Source organism: Cornus florida, unplaced genomic scaffold, assembly GCF_030987335.1.
Source record: "Cornus florida cultivar Cherokee Brave unplaced genomic scaffold, ASM3098733v1 CherokeeBrave_3.0.0_Hap2_Chr01, whole genome shotgun sequence".
In the NCBI taxonomy this organism is placed as follows: domain Eukaryota; kingdom Viridiplantae; phylum Streptophyta; class Magnoliopsida; order Cornales; family Cornaceae; genus Cornus; species Cornus florida.
Window position 1 is genome coordinate 16,098,067 of NW_026775571.1, and position 20,181 is coordinate 16,118,247.

The 20,181-nt window shown below is 36.7% G+C and overlaps 1 pseudogene; it reads left to right on the forward strand.

The window, feature by feature from the left end:
• Positions 1-457: 457 nt before the first annotated feature.
• On the forward strand, positions 458-19,479 carry LOC132269622 (protein trichome birefringence-like 25; annotated as a pseudogene).
• Positions 19,480-20,181: the final 702 nt, after the last annotated feature.

Sequence of the window (20,181 nt, forward strand, 5' to 3'; positions counted from 1 at the left end):
GGACTGCTTTCCACCATTTCCCCCTAGCCTTTTGAGAGAGGCGATGGTCCGCACACTCGACCATGGGAAGCACTTCGCCACCTAGGAGACGATCCGGAAGTCACAACTTCCGCGACGTTTCTGGTTTTTAGATACAATCCTAGTAGCCAATGCTCGCCCTATCGGACATAAGATAAAGCAATGCACTAAGATGGTGGATGCTCATTATACATTCCATGCCAGCTACTGGGTGTCCATTCCTCAGTTAGTATTTGTTCAGCTGCGCAGGCTCTACGATGAGATGGGAGAGGCCCAACGCCCTCTTACCCACCATATTCACTTTCCCAGGCTTGTCACATGCCTGGTAGAGATAGCGGGGGTTTTGATACTCTTGAATGAGGCTACTGTTACAGTCTTCACCCAGTACTATTTCACGTAGTGGAAAAACGTCTTTGACCATATTCCCAAGGCGAGGAAGATGGAATGGGGTGTTGACGATGAGATCCGAGAGGATCGACAGCGCATGGACGCCGAGGCATGGGGTGTGCCATATGAGCTGCGTGTACCACCTTATCCACCTCCGTCGACCATTCTTTCTACCGATCGTGCTGATGCAGTAATGGCAGAGGAGGACAATGATGAGGATGATGATGATGATGAGGCTACGGAGGACAAGGTAAATCTCTCTGATAGCTAGGCCCCACAGAGGAGGGGGTTAGTTCCTGCAGCCCAACCTGAGAGTTCTTCTCAGGCTAAGATTCGAGAGCTTCAGGTCAAGGTGACCGAGCTGTAGGATGGACAGGCAGTGCTGCGGCAGATGCTGACTGCGCAGCAGTGCATATTAGAGGAGTTACTATGCCGCACTCCGTCTACCCCATCCACTTCTATAGACACTCCTCCACAAATAGATTAGCTGACTAGGGTTTTCCTATAGTTTCTTTTGTAAACTAAGGCAATCCTTTGATGTATGTATTTCTTTATGATGTATAACTGCCCTAAGTCTATTATTTTGACAAACATTGTACTGTTATTTCTCATATATATATGTTTTTGGCTTATGATATCCTTGTGTTATTATTTGTACTTCATGTGATATTTCTCTATTCTCACTCCATATGTTCGATACTCTAATATGTTTTGAGTTGGTTGATTTTACCCGATGCTACAGATTAAGTTTGGGGGTGATGTTCCAATTTACCCTTCTAAGTTTAATTTTTGTTTATCTTTGTTGGTCTGCTTATCTGGTAATATCTTTTTAAACTCTCTTTTGTTCTCACATATTGAGGACAGGACAATGTGCAAAATAAGTTTGCGGGTAAGGCAATTTGGGACTTGAGAAAAATTTTGAACTTTTTGTTACCACAAGGATAGGATATGATATTTGATGTTATTAGCATGACTTTAAGTCTAATGATTGTTATATACTTCGTTTGCAGTCTGATGTTGGTTGGATATGGTTTGTATGCTAAAATATTGTAAAAAGGGATTCTTGAAAATTTTGAAATCAGTTGGTGGCCTATGGTCCACTTTGTTAGGATGATCCTTGTTTAATAAAATTCATCTCTAAGATGATACACTTTACACATGTTCACACTAGCATGGATTGTGTGGGGTAAATTCTAGAAGTCTTGTTTTGTTTTGGGTTAAACTGAGATGAGCAGGTAGATTTGATAATTTTGATAACCAAGGCATAAAAAGAAGTTGAAAAAAAAAAAAAAAAAAAAAGAGATTGGTATGTATGTAATGCAATAAAAGAAAAAAATTCTTCACCAATGTGAAAAAAAAAAAAAAAAAAAAACAAGTGAAGAAAAGAAGTAGAAAAAGATCAAGTTCAGGTCTAGACCTAGATTGCTTGAGTGATTAAGCCCTTAGGGGTGTGTTCTGACACCTAATGCCCTAAGATCATCTGGTCTGGGAGTCATTGGCTAAAAGCTTGTTACATAAAGGGTTTAAGTTGCCTAGATTACTTGGACAATTAGGTCCGGAGGGGTGCTTTATCACTTAATGTCCTAAGACCATCTGGTCTAGGAGTCATTGGCTGAAAGTTCGTTACATGGGTGATTTAGAAAGGTTAATAGACCTGAACATTGCACAGCATCCTTTTTGAAAAGATGCATACCTTGAAAAAAAATTAATAATAATAATAAATGCCTTGGGAGTTGGAATTTGAAAAGTTTGCCTGTGAATTGAGGAATAGCTAGGAATAAATGCAAGTATGGATAGTAAGCCACACGTTGAATTGTAGGATCACTTTCAAAAAGTGTTTTGGAGATTGAGATTATTGAATGAATGATTAAACTAACATATGGGGACCATGGTTGCTAAATTGAAATTAAAAGTTGAAAGTTTTTCTGATTACATGATTGGTTATACTTACTATATTTGACTGATTAATGAGCTACACGGATAATATGATTTGAAAACAGGTTCGAATGAGCTTACTGTGCAATTAAGGCACTAATCTGAGAAGTTTGTGGGTATCTTCACTGGAAACCTTCACAAGACTACAACTCATCTGTGATACCCCTCGGATCCGAGACACGGGTTGATCAGGCCCAGACCCAAACCCGAGGGAATATCAAACAATTAATATTTTATAATGAACACGGAAAACAAAATAAATTAAGAAATGAAATTAAAGCTGGAAGGAACTAAAAATAGAATCCGCAAAATATTATAATTATTAAAATCCATCAAACCCAAACTCCAAAACTCCAAAACTCCATCAGTTTACAACTTGGGAATCCATCTCTAGTGGACCCCTATTAAACATCCAAACGGAAGATAGAACAACTGTAATAAACGTCCAAAAATAAAACTATAGAGAGAGCCCTACATCGTCGGAAGAGTGAATAGAGACCTCTGCTCAGCACGAACACGTCTAAGCCTGGAACTGTCGTGTACCTGAAAAAATAGAAATGGGTCAGGCCCACACGCAAATTCTATACTACTACAATCCAAACAGAGGCCCGATACGCATGTACATCCTAAACAATTCAACAATAGCTGATAGTCCATAAATATATATATAGTCACACTAAAAGACTCTCACTGGACTACAGGCCGGTCTCAACCTGAATAGAGGTAACATACTAAAACGCACACGAAGTGGGCATATGTACCTATACCTAAACAGGGTACACCTCCAACCATCGTAGCCAGCTACACATCCCGATGCATATACGCTCCCTAGCCATCGATCCTGAGGCTCAAGCTCATACCGAGACACCATAACAGTACATATATAAAATTGATAAGCGCCGAATATTGCATATTCAAGCGCCCTTAATTGCATTAGTTAAGTCCATTGTTCGTTTAATTATATAGATTACTTTCATTTGTATGTTTTTGTGCATTTTCAGGTTCAATTGCAATAAAGGAGCAAGAAGGGTGTTTTGTAGAATTTTTGAATATCAAGGTGCCAATTCTGAAATTCTGGCAGCAGTGAAGCCCGAACTTTGTTGGCCATTTTGACCTACCAAAATCAAGAACTGGACTTCCATCATAACATGAAAGATTTAGAGCTCTGAATCAGCTTTCCAAATCTTCAAGCAGTTTGTCATTCTGAGTTTGGAGCAGAGATTTATGATCTTCTTATTAGAGGTGCTCAGAACTGCCTGGCAGCAATGAAAGTCTGCCTTGTTCTTCAATTTCGACCAATCAGACTTGAGAATTGGATCTCCACCAAAACATAAAGTTTTAGAACTCTGAATTAGCTTTCCAAATCTTCAAATGGTTCATCATTTGGAGTTCAGAGCGCAAAGTTATGGCCATTTTACCAAAGTAGGTCCGGGCGGAGCAAACCAAGCATAGGGCATTCTGGCCAATTTTCGAGTGCTCGAGGCCTTATTTCGAGTGCTCGAAATTAGGGCAGATTGCTTCACGAGATCAGCCACTTGTGCTCAGAAATTTGCTAACTTTGTATGCTCTCTTTATGAGTTGGTTGGGGATGTTTCTTGGAGGAGAGAGAGGGCTTTTTGGGTGGAGTAACATGTCTACAAAAGAGGGGAGCCAATTCTGAAATTCTGGCAGCAGTGAAGCTCGATTTTGATTGCCACTTTTAACCCAGAAAAATCAAGATCTGGACTTCCATTATAAAATGGCATATTTAGAGCTCTGAGTTAGCTTTCTAAATCTTCAAATGGTTTGTCATTCAGAGCTCGGAGCAGAGAGTTATGGACTTGTTACCAGAGGTGCGCAGAACTGCCTGGCAGCAATAAAATTCTACCTGATCTTCATTTTCGACCAACCATCCTTGAGAATTGGATCTCCACCAAAACATGAAGTATTTAAAGCTCTGAATTAGCTCTCCAAATCTTCAAACAGTTCATCATTCGGAGTTTGGAGCGCAAAGTTATGGCCATTTCATCAAAGTAGGTCTGGGCAGAGCAAGTGAAGCATGGAGCTTTTTACACTAAATTCGAGTGCTCGAGGCCCTATTTCGAGCACTCGAAATTTGGGCAGAATGCCCTTCGGAAATGGCTCATTTCAGCCCACTTGCACCTTGGTTTCTTCATTTTGTTTTCCTCTTTAATGAAGTGGTTGGAGATGTTGGTTGGTGGCCTCTTGGAGTGGATAAGATATCTAATAAAGGGAAGGAGGCCACACATTGACATTAAGCTTCATTTTTACAAGATAGAGGAGAGAGAAGAGAGCAAGAAAGAGGGGTTCTTCAAGCTCCAAAGAGGGTGCACGAAAATGAAGATGAGGATGATGCTTCTTCCTTCTTCTAGCTCACCAATGGGCAACCAAACCTCATCTAGGGAGGTGATGAAACCCCTCCCTTGTAAGCATGTGTTAGTATAGTTTATTTTTGGGGATTACAATGTATTTTTGATAGTCTTTCCATGATCAAGAGCCTCATTTTTGTTGTAATGAATGTTGAATGTTTATAAATGATTATTGTGAGTTATTCATCTTGTCTTGGATGGTTACTTTTCTTAATCATATTGCTTGCACTTCCATGGTGACAATGGAAGTTAGATCATGGAATGGTTTTAATGGCATGGAGTTGGAGAACCTAGATAGTTCATGGCTTAGGGTTTCCCTTTGATAGTCTATACTTAATTCTTTGCTTTATGTGCATTCACCATTTAAATTAGGGCTTGATAATCCTTGACTTAGTAAGCATGTTCTAAGCTACATTTTAGTTTAGGTAGTTGATCATGTGAACCTTTGACGGTTTATTCTTGCCTTCCTATTTAAATGAACTTCTTGAGGATATTATAGCAACCTAGTATTGTTATGTATCATGACTATCATATATGTTGTTTTTTCCTTAAATTAATCTTAACGTAGCATGTGTATAGGGATGGAGGTGGATTCATTTCCCTAGCCTTCTTTACTTGTACTTCACTCCCTTGAATTCTTGCAATTTATTGTTTTATGCACTTTTAATTTCCTAGCTTAAGTGACATCCAACAAAACCTCTATAAACCCCTTATCATTCTAAGAACAATTCTAGACACTTAGGTTGCCATAGACTAGCGCAGTCCCAGTGGTTCGACTTACCCGACCAATAGCCCTATTTTACAATGATTCGTGCTATTGCGAAGGTTGATGTTTAATTGACCAACCGATCAAAAATCTATCCAAAATCCCTGGTATTGCCGCTCAACAAGTAGTTGCCATGACAATACAAATCCACGGGACTTAACTTTTAGTTAATCCCATCCTTATTCCAAGTAGGTGGGTAATGGTATTGTTTTAAAAAACAAACCCATCCTTAGTATGCCACCGTCCCATACTAGTGCCTACTTTCCAATCCTCCAGTAGTCAATAATACCAATAAATCAAGTATATATCAACTAAATTCCAACATCCAATAATCAATGTTAGCAGTGATAAAATAAGCATTGATAAACAGGGTCACAACAACAACATATACATGCCTAATTTAAGTTGTTCCCTTTAGTCTGATATAAAGACATAATTAATTAAAACTTCCATTTAACACCTTACAAATGACATACAGATATGTAGGGTATGTATTACAAAATCCTAACCTCCACAGTTGATGCTAAATGTGATAATGTAAGCATCAAAACAATATTCACAATATGTATATAGACATGGTCAAATTATAGTGTTCCACAAAACCGATCTAGTGTTAAACTCAAATCCTCCTAGTATTTAAGTTCCAACAGTTGCTATTACAGAAGTTAAGATAGCTATCATCTAGACCCATCCTTCCAATAATTTATACTAGCAGTGGTAAGGAAAAACGTGAACCACAGAACCGCAATGCATCCACAAACATGCTTAGTCTAGGTTGAACAAGCATACAACAGTACTGTAACTACCAGTTTCATAGCAAAACAGATATCATTTTAGTTTGGTTTAATCTTCATTAATCCTGGAATCATTTAAGAGTGCAAAGAGTATGAAGCCTAAGGGAAAGAGTAAGGATAGAATCTTGCCTCAGAAACTTTTGTTCAAAGTTTCAACGTCGTCTTCTTAAAAAAATCCCAGCGAGTTCCAAAACCCGGTTACTATTTACGGGTACGAAACACTATTCCTGAACTCAAAATCTGATCTCCACCGTTCAGATTGTGCGAGACTGAGTCATGAACCTATCCTCCAAATTTCAGATCGATCGGACCACGGACGAAGCGGGATCGGATGTTTGATGAAATCTGGGCAGAATGGAAAAAAAAACCTGTGCTACCCAGTTACTGTTCAGGAGTACGAATCACTGTTCCCAAGGTCAAACTTTGATCTCCACTGTTCAGATTGTGCATCACTGAGTCGTGAACCTCTCCTCCAAAATTCAGCTCGATCGGACCACGGACGAAGCGGGATCGGAGCTTTGATCAAACCTTGGCAGAATGTGAAAAACTGCGTTTTTCCTTCTCCACTTCCACAAAACGTGTGCTTTGTTTAAAAAAACCCTACACAGACGTCTACCTTATACTTATAGAGTTATCCTAAACCCTAGGTTCATTTAAGTCCAACTCACAATCCTAACCGGCCCATCCAATTAACGTAGAAACCTACGACGGCTATAATATAAAACCCTAATTTATACTGTAATTAAAACCCTAGTTAGATGTAATTACCTAATTATCCTATTCACCATTAAATACTTAACAAATAATCTAATTGAACAAAATAATAATTAGTAAACCCAATTAAACCAAATAAGACACACATAAAATAAGACACACATAGAATAATTAAACCAATTACACTTAAACCATTAATGTCAATTAAATAATTAAAATACTAACAAGTAATTCCAATCAAATAACTTTACCAATTACACTTAAACCATTAATCCCAATTAAATAATTAAAACACTAACAAGTAATTCCAATCAAATAACTAAAAATAAATATCATTTAAATAAATTAAATCACCACAAAAGAAATAAATTAAATCACCACAAAAAAAAAATAATTAAGCACCTAATAAAAATATAATGACACATAATCAAATAAAATGCACTTAAATAATAAATTAAATACCATTAAATACCCATAATCAAATAAAATGCACTTAAATAATAAATTAAATACCATTAAATACCAGGAATATCTTTTTTAAAATTAGGGGTATTACATCATCCACTAGGGGTAACCTCGGGTTTAAAGGCTTGTTGCAAAGGCTAAATGCAACCGTAATTCCCACAAAAGTGGCTTTTTAGTTCTGTATTACTAAGGGACTAGCAATATGTAAGTTTGGGAGTGTGATGAGTACTAAATATTTGCATATTCGAGCCCCTAAATATACATATATTAAGGCCTAAAGTAATACTTTTATCTATTGTTAGACTGATTTATGTTTAATGTGTGCTTAGAGGTACTTTCCCAGAGAAACGGTTAAAACTGAGATTTTATGATGAAAAGACTGATATCGAAGCTTATAGAGTCGTTGTCAGTCATTCAAAGCAAACCAAGAGCTTAAATGGTGAAGTTTAGAGTAATTTAATATCCAAAGCTCGAGCCCAAGTTTTAAGGCTTAAACCTTACAAGTCAAACAAGAAAAGTCAACAAGGCACTGAAGCTTGAGCCTTGCACCTTCAAGCTTGAGCCTTAACAAAGGGTGCTCAAGCCTGACCATAGGGTGCTCGAGCACAAGGTGTCGGAATTTGAAAAGTTAATTTATTAGAAAACCAAGCTCCCATTGCTTCGCGCCTAACCCCAAGGATCGAGCACCATTCCCTAAAGCTCGAGCCTTGAGTACCTAAAGCTCGAGCCTGGTACCTAGTGCTTGAGCCCATAAAGCTTGGATCGAGTAATGTTAACAAAGATTAGGCCCGAGAATATTCTAAGTGTTGGAGAAAAAGACGCTTCGAAAAATAGTTGAAAAAATTTGGCTAAGTGTCAAAGTGAAGATCGAGCACCAACCTTTGGAGCTCGAGCATCAATGTAGAGAAGCTTGATGAGCGCTGAAAAAGTGCATATTTAAACCTCTTAAGCTTAAATATTATAGGACCTTTATCTATCTTATATTCCCGTTTTAGACTAATTTCGTGTTATTTCCTTTTTCAGGTTAATAATGTAAAAATGGGCTAAAAATGGTTTCTTAAGGCCTTTTTGGAGTCAAACTAAGTCTTAGTGAGAATTTCGAGCAAAAATAGGCTGATCTGGAGTAAAAAGGAGGCTGATGTTGAAAACTGCCAAATGAGATCGATCGAAAAAAAGTGAGATCGATCGAACTCTCATCAATCGAAGAAAAGTCTGATCGATCGTACCAACTCTAATCGATCGAAGATATTTTGGATCGATCGAAAATGTGCTGGCAGTGAGCTATCTTATTCCCACGCGCCCGAACTCCACCTACCACATAGTTACAGGATTAGATATTTTTGGGCTGTATTTTTGACTTAGTGACTAAGAACATGATCTTATATTTAAAGGGAATTGAACCATTTTGGAAGAGAGCTTTTATAATTTTATTTTTAGATTGTAATTTTATTTTTCTCTCTCTATAAAAGTTAGAGATTAGGGTTAGAAGAAAATAGAAGAGTGGAGGCACATCTCAAGAACACATCTCTAGATCAATTCACTCTTTCTTTAGAGCTTCAAAGAAGAAGAAGAAGAAGATGGATACATGTTTGGAGCTTGCCCTTGAGGGTTTCATGACTACATCCACCTCCTCCATGATTGGCTAGATCTACACTTAGGGCTTGGATGAGCCCTAAGTCTTATGTAATCTAAACCCCTGTATTTCTATTTTTGGGGATTTATATATATATATATTGTTGTGATTAGTGGTTAGCCTTGTGATTGTTGATTCAATTCTTCCTAGTGATTCTCTATTTTAATTACATGTTGTCTTATGTGTGATTATTTGGGAATTGGTCTCTACAGTAGATTCTCTATGTTGGTTGCATGTCTATGTGTGATTAATTAAGGATTTATTGATGGCTATGCATGGTTTTCATTGAATGGATTTGTCAATTAATTCGATGGATTATACTTATGCTTAATGGGTTGTTCTATAATTTAATTCATGTTTATAGGTAGGTAGACAATCTATTCTTAATTTGATACTCCAAACTTAGTATTGCAAATTCCATGATTCTTTAGATTGATGTGTGCTCTCATTAGACCCATTTGTTAATTAATTGATGGATTATGCCTTTTGTCTTGGTGGGTTATTCTACACTTAGTTTACTTGTTGGTTAGGTAAACAATTCACTCTTGCATGAGATGGTTCACACTTTTACATGCAAATTGTGTTTATGTTTGTGGCCACATCTAGATTGCAATAATGTATTCCCCATTAATGGAAAGGAAGTGGTTAATTACATAAGCTTAGTTGTGATTCCAACACCCTAAGACCTCTCTTCATATCTCTTAAATCCCTATCTCTCATTAGTTTACTTTACTTGCATTTCAATTTCATTGCACCTTAGTTTAACCAATCCAACCCTCCTTTGCAATCTTTTAATACGCTAGAGTCGAAGTTAAATTCCAACACGTATAATCTCTGTGCACGATCCCTACTCACTATACTTCATTAGTTGTAGTAGTGGTTTTATAAATATAAATTTGACTAGAAAGGCTTTCTAAACTATAATCATATTTTGACCTTGCGAAGCGACCTCTTGCATTAAAAAGTCCATTTTCTTAAAGCATAAAAGAGGGGCTCGTCAAATCTCGAGCCTTGTTCCTTAAGCTCGAGCCTGAACCCTAAAGCTCGAGTCATTGTTCCTAAAGCTCGAGCCTCCATGACATATCAGATTAAGTTACGGGATTGCTTTCTTTTCAAGTCGTATCTTATCCCAGATGGGCCGAAAGACCTAAAAGCCCACAAAGCCTTTATTTTCTTCTATAAAAGAAGGCACAAGCTTTGATAGAAGAGGTCTTTTTTCTCGTATTATTTTAGAAGGCTGATACTGTGGTAGCGGTTTTATGGGTTTCCACAACCTTGGAAGGTGAAGATCCTGAGAAGAAAAGTGTCGTTCGTGACGATGGAGACAACTCTAACACAGATGATATCCGACATCATCATGAGTAGCTAATTCCTCTCTTAGGGCACTAATGTAATTCAATCTAGTATTATGGTTTGATTGTTCTTAACTCAAGGATTATTTTAATGTATATTATGTTTTGATTATATGACTATAAGCAATTGAGATAACTCAATTGGTTTTCATGCTTTAAATAGATTACAAACTGTTATTACCTTATCTTAGATATAATTGTTTGTTTTCTATTCTCAACCTATCTTATTGGACAGTATCTGGCGGAGCCCTACCAGACATGAGAATAGATGTTATATAACAGTGTTCTTACATTTTTTATAAAAGAATATTTTCATAGTCTATACTTAGGAAAGATGGATTATTTGCAAATTAGTTAAAGTAGTTAAAGTAGGTAGGTGAATAGTCCATGTTAACCGCAGATAGGTTATAGTTAACTGAATTTTATAAAACATATTTCTTTAAAACCCGAATTAAATGGATGTTATTGAGTTCAATTCATTTAAAAACATAATTTGTTAAATTCCCAGAGTTGATGGAATTAACCATAGTGTGATGACTGTGGTGAAGTCAAAGCCCTAAGATTTCTCTCTCTGATCACTTAATTTAACCTAGTTTAATATTTTAGTTTAATTTTAGTTTGTTTTTAATCGTGACAACCAAGCAAATGTACCTCTAGAATGTTGCTAGTGCATTACATAATCCGAAAGGCATCTATCTATACGCAAATGTACCGAATGGACAAGTGAAAGTAGTTTTCTCTTGATCCTTAAGATCAATGGCCACCTGATTATAGCCGGAATATCCATCTAAAAAGCAATAACAGCTTTGACCAGCTAATCGCTCTAGAATTTGATCAATGAATGGAAGAGGAAAATGATCTTTTCTAGTAGCGGAGTTGAGTTTCCGATAGTCAATACACACACACCATCCAGTGGTGGTGCATTGTGGAACTAATTCTCCCTCGGAATTCTCAACTACTATAACACCTATTTTTTTAGGTACTACATGAGTAGGACTCACCCACTTGCTATCTAAGATGGGGTAGATTATTCCTACATCTAGTAACTTTACAACTTCCTTCAACACCACCTCCTTCATATTAGGATTCAATCTTCTTTGGAGTTCCCAAGATATTCGGAAATCCTCCTCCAAACGAATCTGATGCACGCTAATTGTGGGGCTAATTCCTTTTAAATTAGCCACACTCCACCCAATAGCCTCTTTATCTTGCTTAAGGACTTTTAAGAGACCACTTTCTTGGGAACCTGTAAGATTGGAAGCAATGATCACCAGGAGGGTGTCATTTAAACCCAAGAAAGCATACTAAAGCTTGTCCGGAGACTCTAAAGAAGGAATAGGCATAGTACTAGAAAGTGGAGGAAGAGGCTCAAGTCTAGATTTCTATAGAGGAAAATCTATGATAGGAGTGGAATTGAGCAAAGAATTGACTTCAGCTGTTGAAGATTCGGTATCGAAATTTTCATAATTGAAGTGATTCAGACAAGCTTCTAAAGGATCCTTGGATAAAATAGTTGGAAGTGATTCCTCAACCAGCTCATTAATAACATCAAGGAAGAAACATTCACTATCATCGTAGGGATGATGAATAGCATTGAAGATGTTTAGCTTAACTTTCATATTTCCAAAAGATAAATCCATGGCTCTAGTCCTACAGTTAATGCAAGCATTCGTTGTAGCTAGAAAAGGATGCCCAGAATGACTAGAATAAACTTTTTGGAATCATGGACCGGTTTTGTATCAAGAAATAAAAAGTCAACCAAAAAGAAGAACTTGTCCACTTTTATGAGTACATCTTCAACAATACCTCATGGTTGTCTGACAGAACGGTCAGCAAGCTGTAGAACAACCGACGTAGGTTTTAACTCTCCCAGACCTAACTTCTCATACACCGAGTAAGGAATAAGATTAACAATTGGTCCAAAATCAAGAAGTGCTAGCTCTGTCACATTGTTTCCAAGGATACAAGAAATTGTAAGAGCACCAGGATCTTTAACCATTAGAGGAGTGTTATACTTAAGAATAGCACTAACTTACTCGGTGAGACAAATTTTCTTAGGAGCTTGGCTTTTGGATTTTCTCTTGAGAGTGCACAAGTCCTTTAAAAATTTGGAGTAGGCTGGAATTTGCTTTATAGCATCAAGCAGAGGAAGATTGATTTTGACCTATTTAAAGACCTCAATCATATCTTGAATTTTCTCCCCTTGATTACCAAAGTGGAACGGTTCCTTGAGACTTTCAGGATAAGGCACTCTTAGTTCATAAGTTGTCTTAGGGTTACGAGCAGATGAAAAAGTGACTCCACCTTTAACTCCTGTGGTGGATTATGGAATAGAACTTAAAGGAACATCCTTGGGATGTGGATTATAGATGATAGGAACAATGGGAACCCTAAGCCACTCTTTTTCTTCCTGTTCTTTTTCAACTTGATTATCTACCACTCCTCAATGTAGTAGTAGCCTGAACTTACTCATGATGAATACCTGAGGAATTGGTTTCATCAATCATGTAAGTTTACCCTTTCGGGTTGGCTACTGGCTGATTAGGCAGCTTTCCATCCTCTTTTCGAGATAGAGAACTCGTTATTTGCCCAACTTGTGCCTCTAGCTTTGCTATTGCTTGTGAATGAGAATTAAGAAGTTGGGTATTGGCTTTAAGATCAACAAGAGCATTGAGTACTTGATCTTCAAAAGCAAAATTTCTTGGAGGAGGTGGAAGATTAGGAGTTTGAGTGGGTTGATTCCTAAACTGAGGTGAACGATAAATACAAGATTAATTAAAAGAATTATTTTATGGTATAGGATTGGATGAATTTTGATATTGTCACTATGATTGAGGAACAGTGGTTCCCTGGCTTTGATTACGCTATGATAGATTTGGATAATCTCTCCAGCTAGAATTATATATAGAAGCATATGGATTGTAAGCTAGTCTAGAGAATGCATCATTCACTTGCTCATGTGGGATCTCAAATGATTCTCCCATCATAAGGCAAGTGTCAGAAAAATAGGAAGGATTAGCACAGATTGAGCAAACTTCCTTTGGCAAGGCAGCTTGTGGATTAGCAACATGAGCAAAGCCAGATGATAGAATTTGATCAAACCTATGGTTTAAAGCTTCTATTTGAGTGACTAACTCACTAGATTTGTCTACCTCATAGCGTTTTTCAACTTTATGCATTCTAGGTGAAGACCTAGACCTAGAAGAAGACGCATGTTGCGTTGAATTTTCACTTAGGGCCTCAAATAGTTCCCAAGCGTCAGCTGGACTCTTATGCAGAACAGCTCCATTACTAGATGCATCAACTATATTTCTATAAGAATCAGAGAGACTATCATAGAAAATCTGTATCAAGTGCCATTGAGCAATATCATGGTATGGACACTTTCTTAGAAGATCATTATATATTTCCCATGCATCATGGAACTGTTCTTCCGGGATTTGGGAAAATGCCATGATTTCTTTTCTCATTTGACAGGTTTTACCCATTATGTAGTACTTTTTCAATAACTCTTGTTGCAACATCTCCCATGTAGATGTGGAATTTGGAGGAAGGGAATGCAATCAAGTTCTTGCTTTGTCCTTGAGAGAGAATTGGAAAAGTCGCATCCTTAATGAATTAGTAAGAGTGGTCAACTTGGTAGTTAAACACAATTCCAAAAATACATCCAAGTGTGTATAAGGATCCTCTGTTGCGTACCCATGGAAGGTAGGAAACATTTGGATCATAGCAGGCTTGATCTCAAAATGGGTTGCATCAGCATCCGGAAACAAAAAGCACGAAGGAGTAGTGTATGTAGTAGGAATAAAATGGTCCCTCAACTGTGGTTGTAAAGAAATAGGTGGAACCCGTCCTCTATTAGCATTGCCATTACCCCATGCATCACAATTATCAACCATGTTATCAGAGGAACTTCCTATTATATTCAAATGTTTTTTAAGTTTTCTTAATTGACTAAGAGTTCTCTCCATTTCAAGATCATGCACTAAACGTTTTGACCGAGAATGACGAGTTAACATGCATTAATTCCACTAATCATAAAAGTGACAAAAATAAATGTTTCCAAGTAAAAGAAAACAGTAAAAACTCGTAGAAGGTTTAATAAACCGAAACTTTTTATTCCTTAAGCGTCTTTGTCCCCACTACTAATTCCCTGTACCTGAAAAGAAAAAGAATTAAGGTGAGATATCAGAAAGTCCAAAGATTGGTAAACCAAAAATAAACTAATTTAAAACTAAACTAAATAACAAATCTCCCTAGCAACGGCGCCAAAAATTTGATCGTGGTGATATATCGTGTAATTATCAATTTATTAAAATAACCACTAGCAATAGGACGAATCCTTGTAGGATAACACTATATAGAGAGGGTCAAACCCAATATTTGGTTTTTAATTAAGCCCTATTGGTTCACAAGTAACTGGTTGAATTCTTTGATTGGTTGTCACAATTAAAAACAAACTAAAATTAAACTGAAATTAAACTAAGTGATCAGAGACAGAAAGGTCTTAGGGTTTTGAGTTCGCCACAACCTTCATACTATGGTTAATTGTTTCAACTCTGGGGATTTAACAAATTATGTTCTAAATGAAATGAACTCAATAACATTCGTTCAATTTGGGTTTTAAAAGAAAGATGTTCTATAAAATTCAGTTAACAATTACCTATCTGCGGTTAGCATGGACTATCCACCTACCTATTGTAACTACTTTAACTACTTTGCAAATAATCCATCTTTCCAAAACATAGACTATGAAAACATTCTTTTATAAAAAATGTTGGAACACCATTATATGACCTCTATTCTTATGTCCAGTAGGGCGCCCCTAGATACTGTCCAACAAGAATAGGTTAAGAATAGAAAACAAATAATATCTAAGACAAAGTAATAACAATTTGAAAACTATTTAAAGCATTAAATCCAATTGAGTTGTTTCAATTGCTCATAGTCATATAATCAAAAACATAATATACATTAAAATATCCCAGAGTTAAGAACAATTAAACCATAATACTAGATTAGGTTACATCAGTACCCCTAAGAGAGAAATTAGCTACTCATGACGATACCAGATGTCATCTGTGTTGGAGTCATTTCCATCGTCACGGACGGCACTTTTCTTCTCAGGATCTTCACCTTCTAAGGTTGTCAAAACCCTAAAAGCTGCCACCACAATCTCAGCCTTCTAAATAATACGAGAAAAAGGGACTCCTTCTATCAAGGCCTATGCCTTCTTTTATAGAAGAAAATAAAGGCTTGGTGGGCTTTTAGGTCTTTTGGCCCATCTGGAATGAGATACGACTTATAAAGAGAACAATCCCGTAACTTAAATTTGACATGTCATGGAAGGCTTGAGCTTTAGGAACAAGGGCTCGAGCTTTAAGGTTCATGCTCGAGCTTTGGGAACAAGGCTCGAGCTTCTTTGGATTAATGCTCGAGCTTCAATGAATGGTGCTCAATCTTCACTTTAACACTTAGCCAAATTTCTTCAACTATTTTTCAAAGCATCTTTTTCTTCAACACTTAAAATATTCTCGGGCTTCATCTCTTTTAACATTACTTGATCCAAGCTTTATGGGCTCGAGCACTAGGTACCAGGCTCGAGCTTTAGGTACTCAAGGCTCGAGCTTTGGGTAATGGTGCTCGATCCTTGAGGTTTGGCACGAGACCTGGGAGCTTGCTTCTTTCATTTAAATCAACTCTTCAAATTCCGACGCCTTGTGCTTGAGCTTGAGGGTCAAGGCTCGAGCACCTTGCAGGTAAGGCTCGAGCTCTAAGGTACAAGACTCGAGCTTTAATGCCTTATTGATTTTTCTTCTTTGACTTGTAAGGCTCAAGCCTCAAGACTTGGGCTTGAGCTTTGAATTCTAAATTCTTCCAAACTTCACCATTTAAGCTCTTGGCTTGCTCTGAATGACCGGCAATGACTTTGTAACTTCGATATCATCATAAAGTCTCAGTTTTAACCATTTCTCTTGGAAAGTACCTATAAACACACATTAAACATAAATCAGTCTAATAATGGATAGAAGTATCACTTTAGGCCTTAACATACTTATACTTAGGGGCTCGAATATGCAATATTCAGTGCCCATCACTGCACAATCGACGAGGTTTTCCCATAATAGTTGACGTATTTTATCAATTGGGGTTTCCTCGCTAAAATCCTGGTGTCATCTCTAACTTTATACTTTGCTTTATTTTATGTGCATGTGATTAACTGTTTAATTGCTAAAATAAGTAAAGTTGGTAATGACACTGATCTGTTTTACAAAATCTAAAACTTTCCTCAATACATTCCGTTGCATACGACTCAGATTTCTGTCGACATCAGGTCCTTATTCGTCGACCGATATTTTCAATTTTTTGGACTATATTTATGTGTGACATTAGTTAGTCGGTACTATGTGAATATCTTGTTTTGAAGGTGAAGGTGGTGATAAGTTACCGCATCCAAACGCGATATCAATGGCACTTAAACAAATAAGGATGTGGCCAAATATAGGCCAAGTAACGTGCACTGAATGGAACAATAGGGCAAAGTGACTTCAACCCCTCTATTTATTAATCCAATCCTTACTTTGAAGTTATGAAGTACGGACACCCCTCCTAGGGGTCCCGTACTAGTGTCGGACACGTGTCCGACACTTTTGTAAAGTGTCCAGAAATTATTTTTTATTGGACATGGGCTGAACACGCGAGGGACACACGAAGGATACGTATTGGACACGCGGAGGACACCGCTCGTACAAGACGGGGTATATATTGTAATTTTTTTAAGAAAAATGGAGTACCTAATGTAATTTTAGAAGTTTAACACTTTTGACTCTTTTGTCTGAGATTCTGAACTTCTACTTTTATTAAAATTTATGATTCCATTGTATTTATTTTTTTATTTGATTCATCCATCTCAGTATTCGAATTAAATAAACTTTTAGACCATAGCAAGAAAACCAGAGAGAAACCTAAACAATTATATTTGTAGATGTGTGTAAAAGTGTAAATTGTAAAGTTGCTGATAACTTTGCTTTATTCTTAATTAATTGAAGTATTTCTTTTATTGCAGTATTTTTTTGGGGGGGAGGGGGGTTAGATTTATTGTATTATGGATTTTGAATATATATACATATATATATATATATAATTTTATAGGCCTATTCCCGCCGTGTCCGTGTCCTATTTTTTTAAAATTTATAATATCGTCGTATCCGTGTCCGTGCTTCATAGCTTTGAAGTATTTTTTTTTTAAAGATGTGATAGTAATAGTCGCAGTTCAAGGTAATTTCAGCCATATTTTTTTAATTAACTTTCAGGAAAATAATTATTTTTATTTAATGAATTTATCCTCTCTTTTTTTCTTTTTTTTCTTGCATGATTCATTTCTTGTAAGCGGTATTTAATTCTAAATGATTTTATTGAATTCGCATCACCCAGCATCTGTTTTATTATTATTATTATTATTATTACTGTTATTATCATTCCAGCATTGAATAATTGAATGACAAGATAACTTGTAGGCCAATATAAAAGCTCATATTTACACCATGTGAATCTGCCTAAATAGCATCACTCAATGCATTTTTGTTTTTTTTTTCTCGTAAAAAAAAGGAAAATATACAAAGGCTTAACCTTTGGTTAGTGTCAATGCCCAGGAAATGAAAATAAATAAATAATTTTTTTGGTAAAGCAACTGAGTACAATGAAAACATGAAACTATTATTGTACAACATGAATGAAACAACAGAAGAAACTCCCAAGAGAGGGCTCCTAAAGTCCAGAGATGGAATAAACAGAGCATACAGTCAGAAGCTTAATTGAAGAAGACAGCCTTTATTTTTATTTTCATTTTCATTTATGGTATATATACAATTTCCAATTTAAGTATATGGTTACCAATATTAGGCCATGGAATTAAAACTTAAAACTGATTAATTTCATCCTTTATTGCATTAAGTTTAATCCTACAAGGCCCTCACCCATTTGTGCATATAAGGACCCTCACCCCTAAACCCAATTCCTCTCTCTCTCTCTCTCTCTCTCTCTCCATGTCTGCTTCAATTCTTTTTTTCTGTGTTTATGTTTTTTTGCACCATGACACGATGATGCGTAGTAATTTTTGTTGCATGGCATTATATTTTTTTGTCGATTGGAAGGATTTGGTGTCATGGACAATACAAAATTGATCAAATTTTAGTTGTTATACCCCACAGGTGGAAGAAGCTACTGAAATCTACCATGACGAGGAATATAAGTCAAGGACACGGTATTTTCCACACCACAACTTCACACTTGCAATAATTTGGGCCCCTTTACTTGCCAAAACAGCCAATTTTGAAGACAACAACGGAGTTTCATCAGCAGCAATGAAACTTCATATTGACAAACTTGATGCAGTATGGACTGAACAATACAACAGGCTAGATTATGCACTAATTGCTGGTGGGAAATGGATAGTCAAACTTGCAATCTACTACGAGAACGACACAGTTGTGGGCTGCCACAACTGCACTGGAAAGAACTTAACAGTGCTAGGATTTGACGACGTGTATCGCAAAGTACTACGGTTAAGTTTTGATTTTGTAACCAGTTTGAATCGTAAAGTGAATTTTTTCTTTCGAATGACTGCACCAGATCACTTTGAAGGAGGAGAATGGCACAGTGGGGGTTATTGCACTAGAACAATGCCATTCAAGGAAGGAGAGGTGAATATGAGTTATGTAGACACCATAATGCATAGCATTGAGTTGGAAGATTTGAGGAGGCAAAGGCCACAGGAAGCAGAAATGGGATGAGTTTGAAACTACTGAACACAGCCAATCTTTCATTGTTGAGGCCTGATGGACACCCAAGAGCATACAGGCAGAGGCAATTCCAATTACTTGCCAAAGACAAAATTGCAAAAGTTCCTAATGATTGCTTGCATTGGTGCTTGCCTGGACCAATAGACTCTTGGAATGATTTGTTGATGGAAATGTTGGTTAACGGCCAAGATTAGAGAAGATCACAACCAATTTGCAAAAAATCACTGGATTGATTTGATGCTAGTCCACATGATTTGAAGAAAGAGCAGTAGCAAAATCCAATAAAACCTATCATCAACTCATTTTTCCACAGATTGAAGCTTCCAAGAAGAAGCTGAAGTTACCTGAAATCGTTTTATTTATTTTTGACTAAGTGTTTTGTTTTATTGTAGTTGCATGATATAATTTTCTGGCTATACTGAAAATATATATATTGACTCTTTTTGTCCAAATTTGTGTAAAATTGTATTTAGCTAAACACAATTTTACACAAATTTGGACAAAAAGAGTCAATTTACATAGCTAAACATAACAATTTTACACAAATTTGGACAAAAAGAATCATTTTACATAGCCGGTATTTATAATTATGAATTTATTCAACTGAAGTGGGGATATTATTGTCATTTTACACCGCCCAGGCCTATTTACACCAAATTGATAGTATAGGAGAATTTTTATCACATGAACTGATATGCACTGTATCAATAGTAGAGATAGGTTTATAATGTTTATTCCACATCCAAAGCAATACAATCAGAATCCGGAGAGGAAATAAGCCACTGAGACCATATTATGTCCATGTAAATAAAGGATCATATGGTCAAACATTCTGCATAATTCAGACTTGGACAACCTGTTAATTCAAGAATAGCCACGTGTTCTTCCAAGAAAATTGATGCGCTCATCTCCAAACTCCATTATCAAGGGACTCGCCTTCCAAGCCA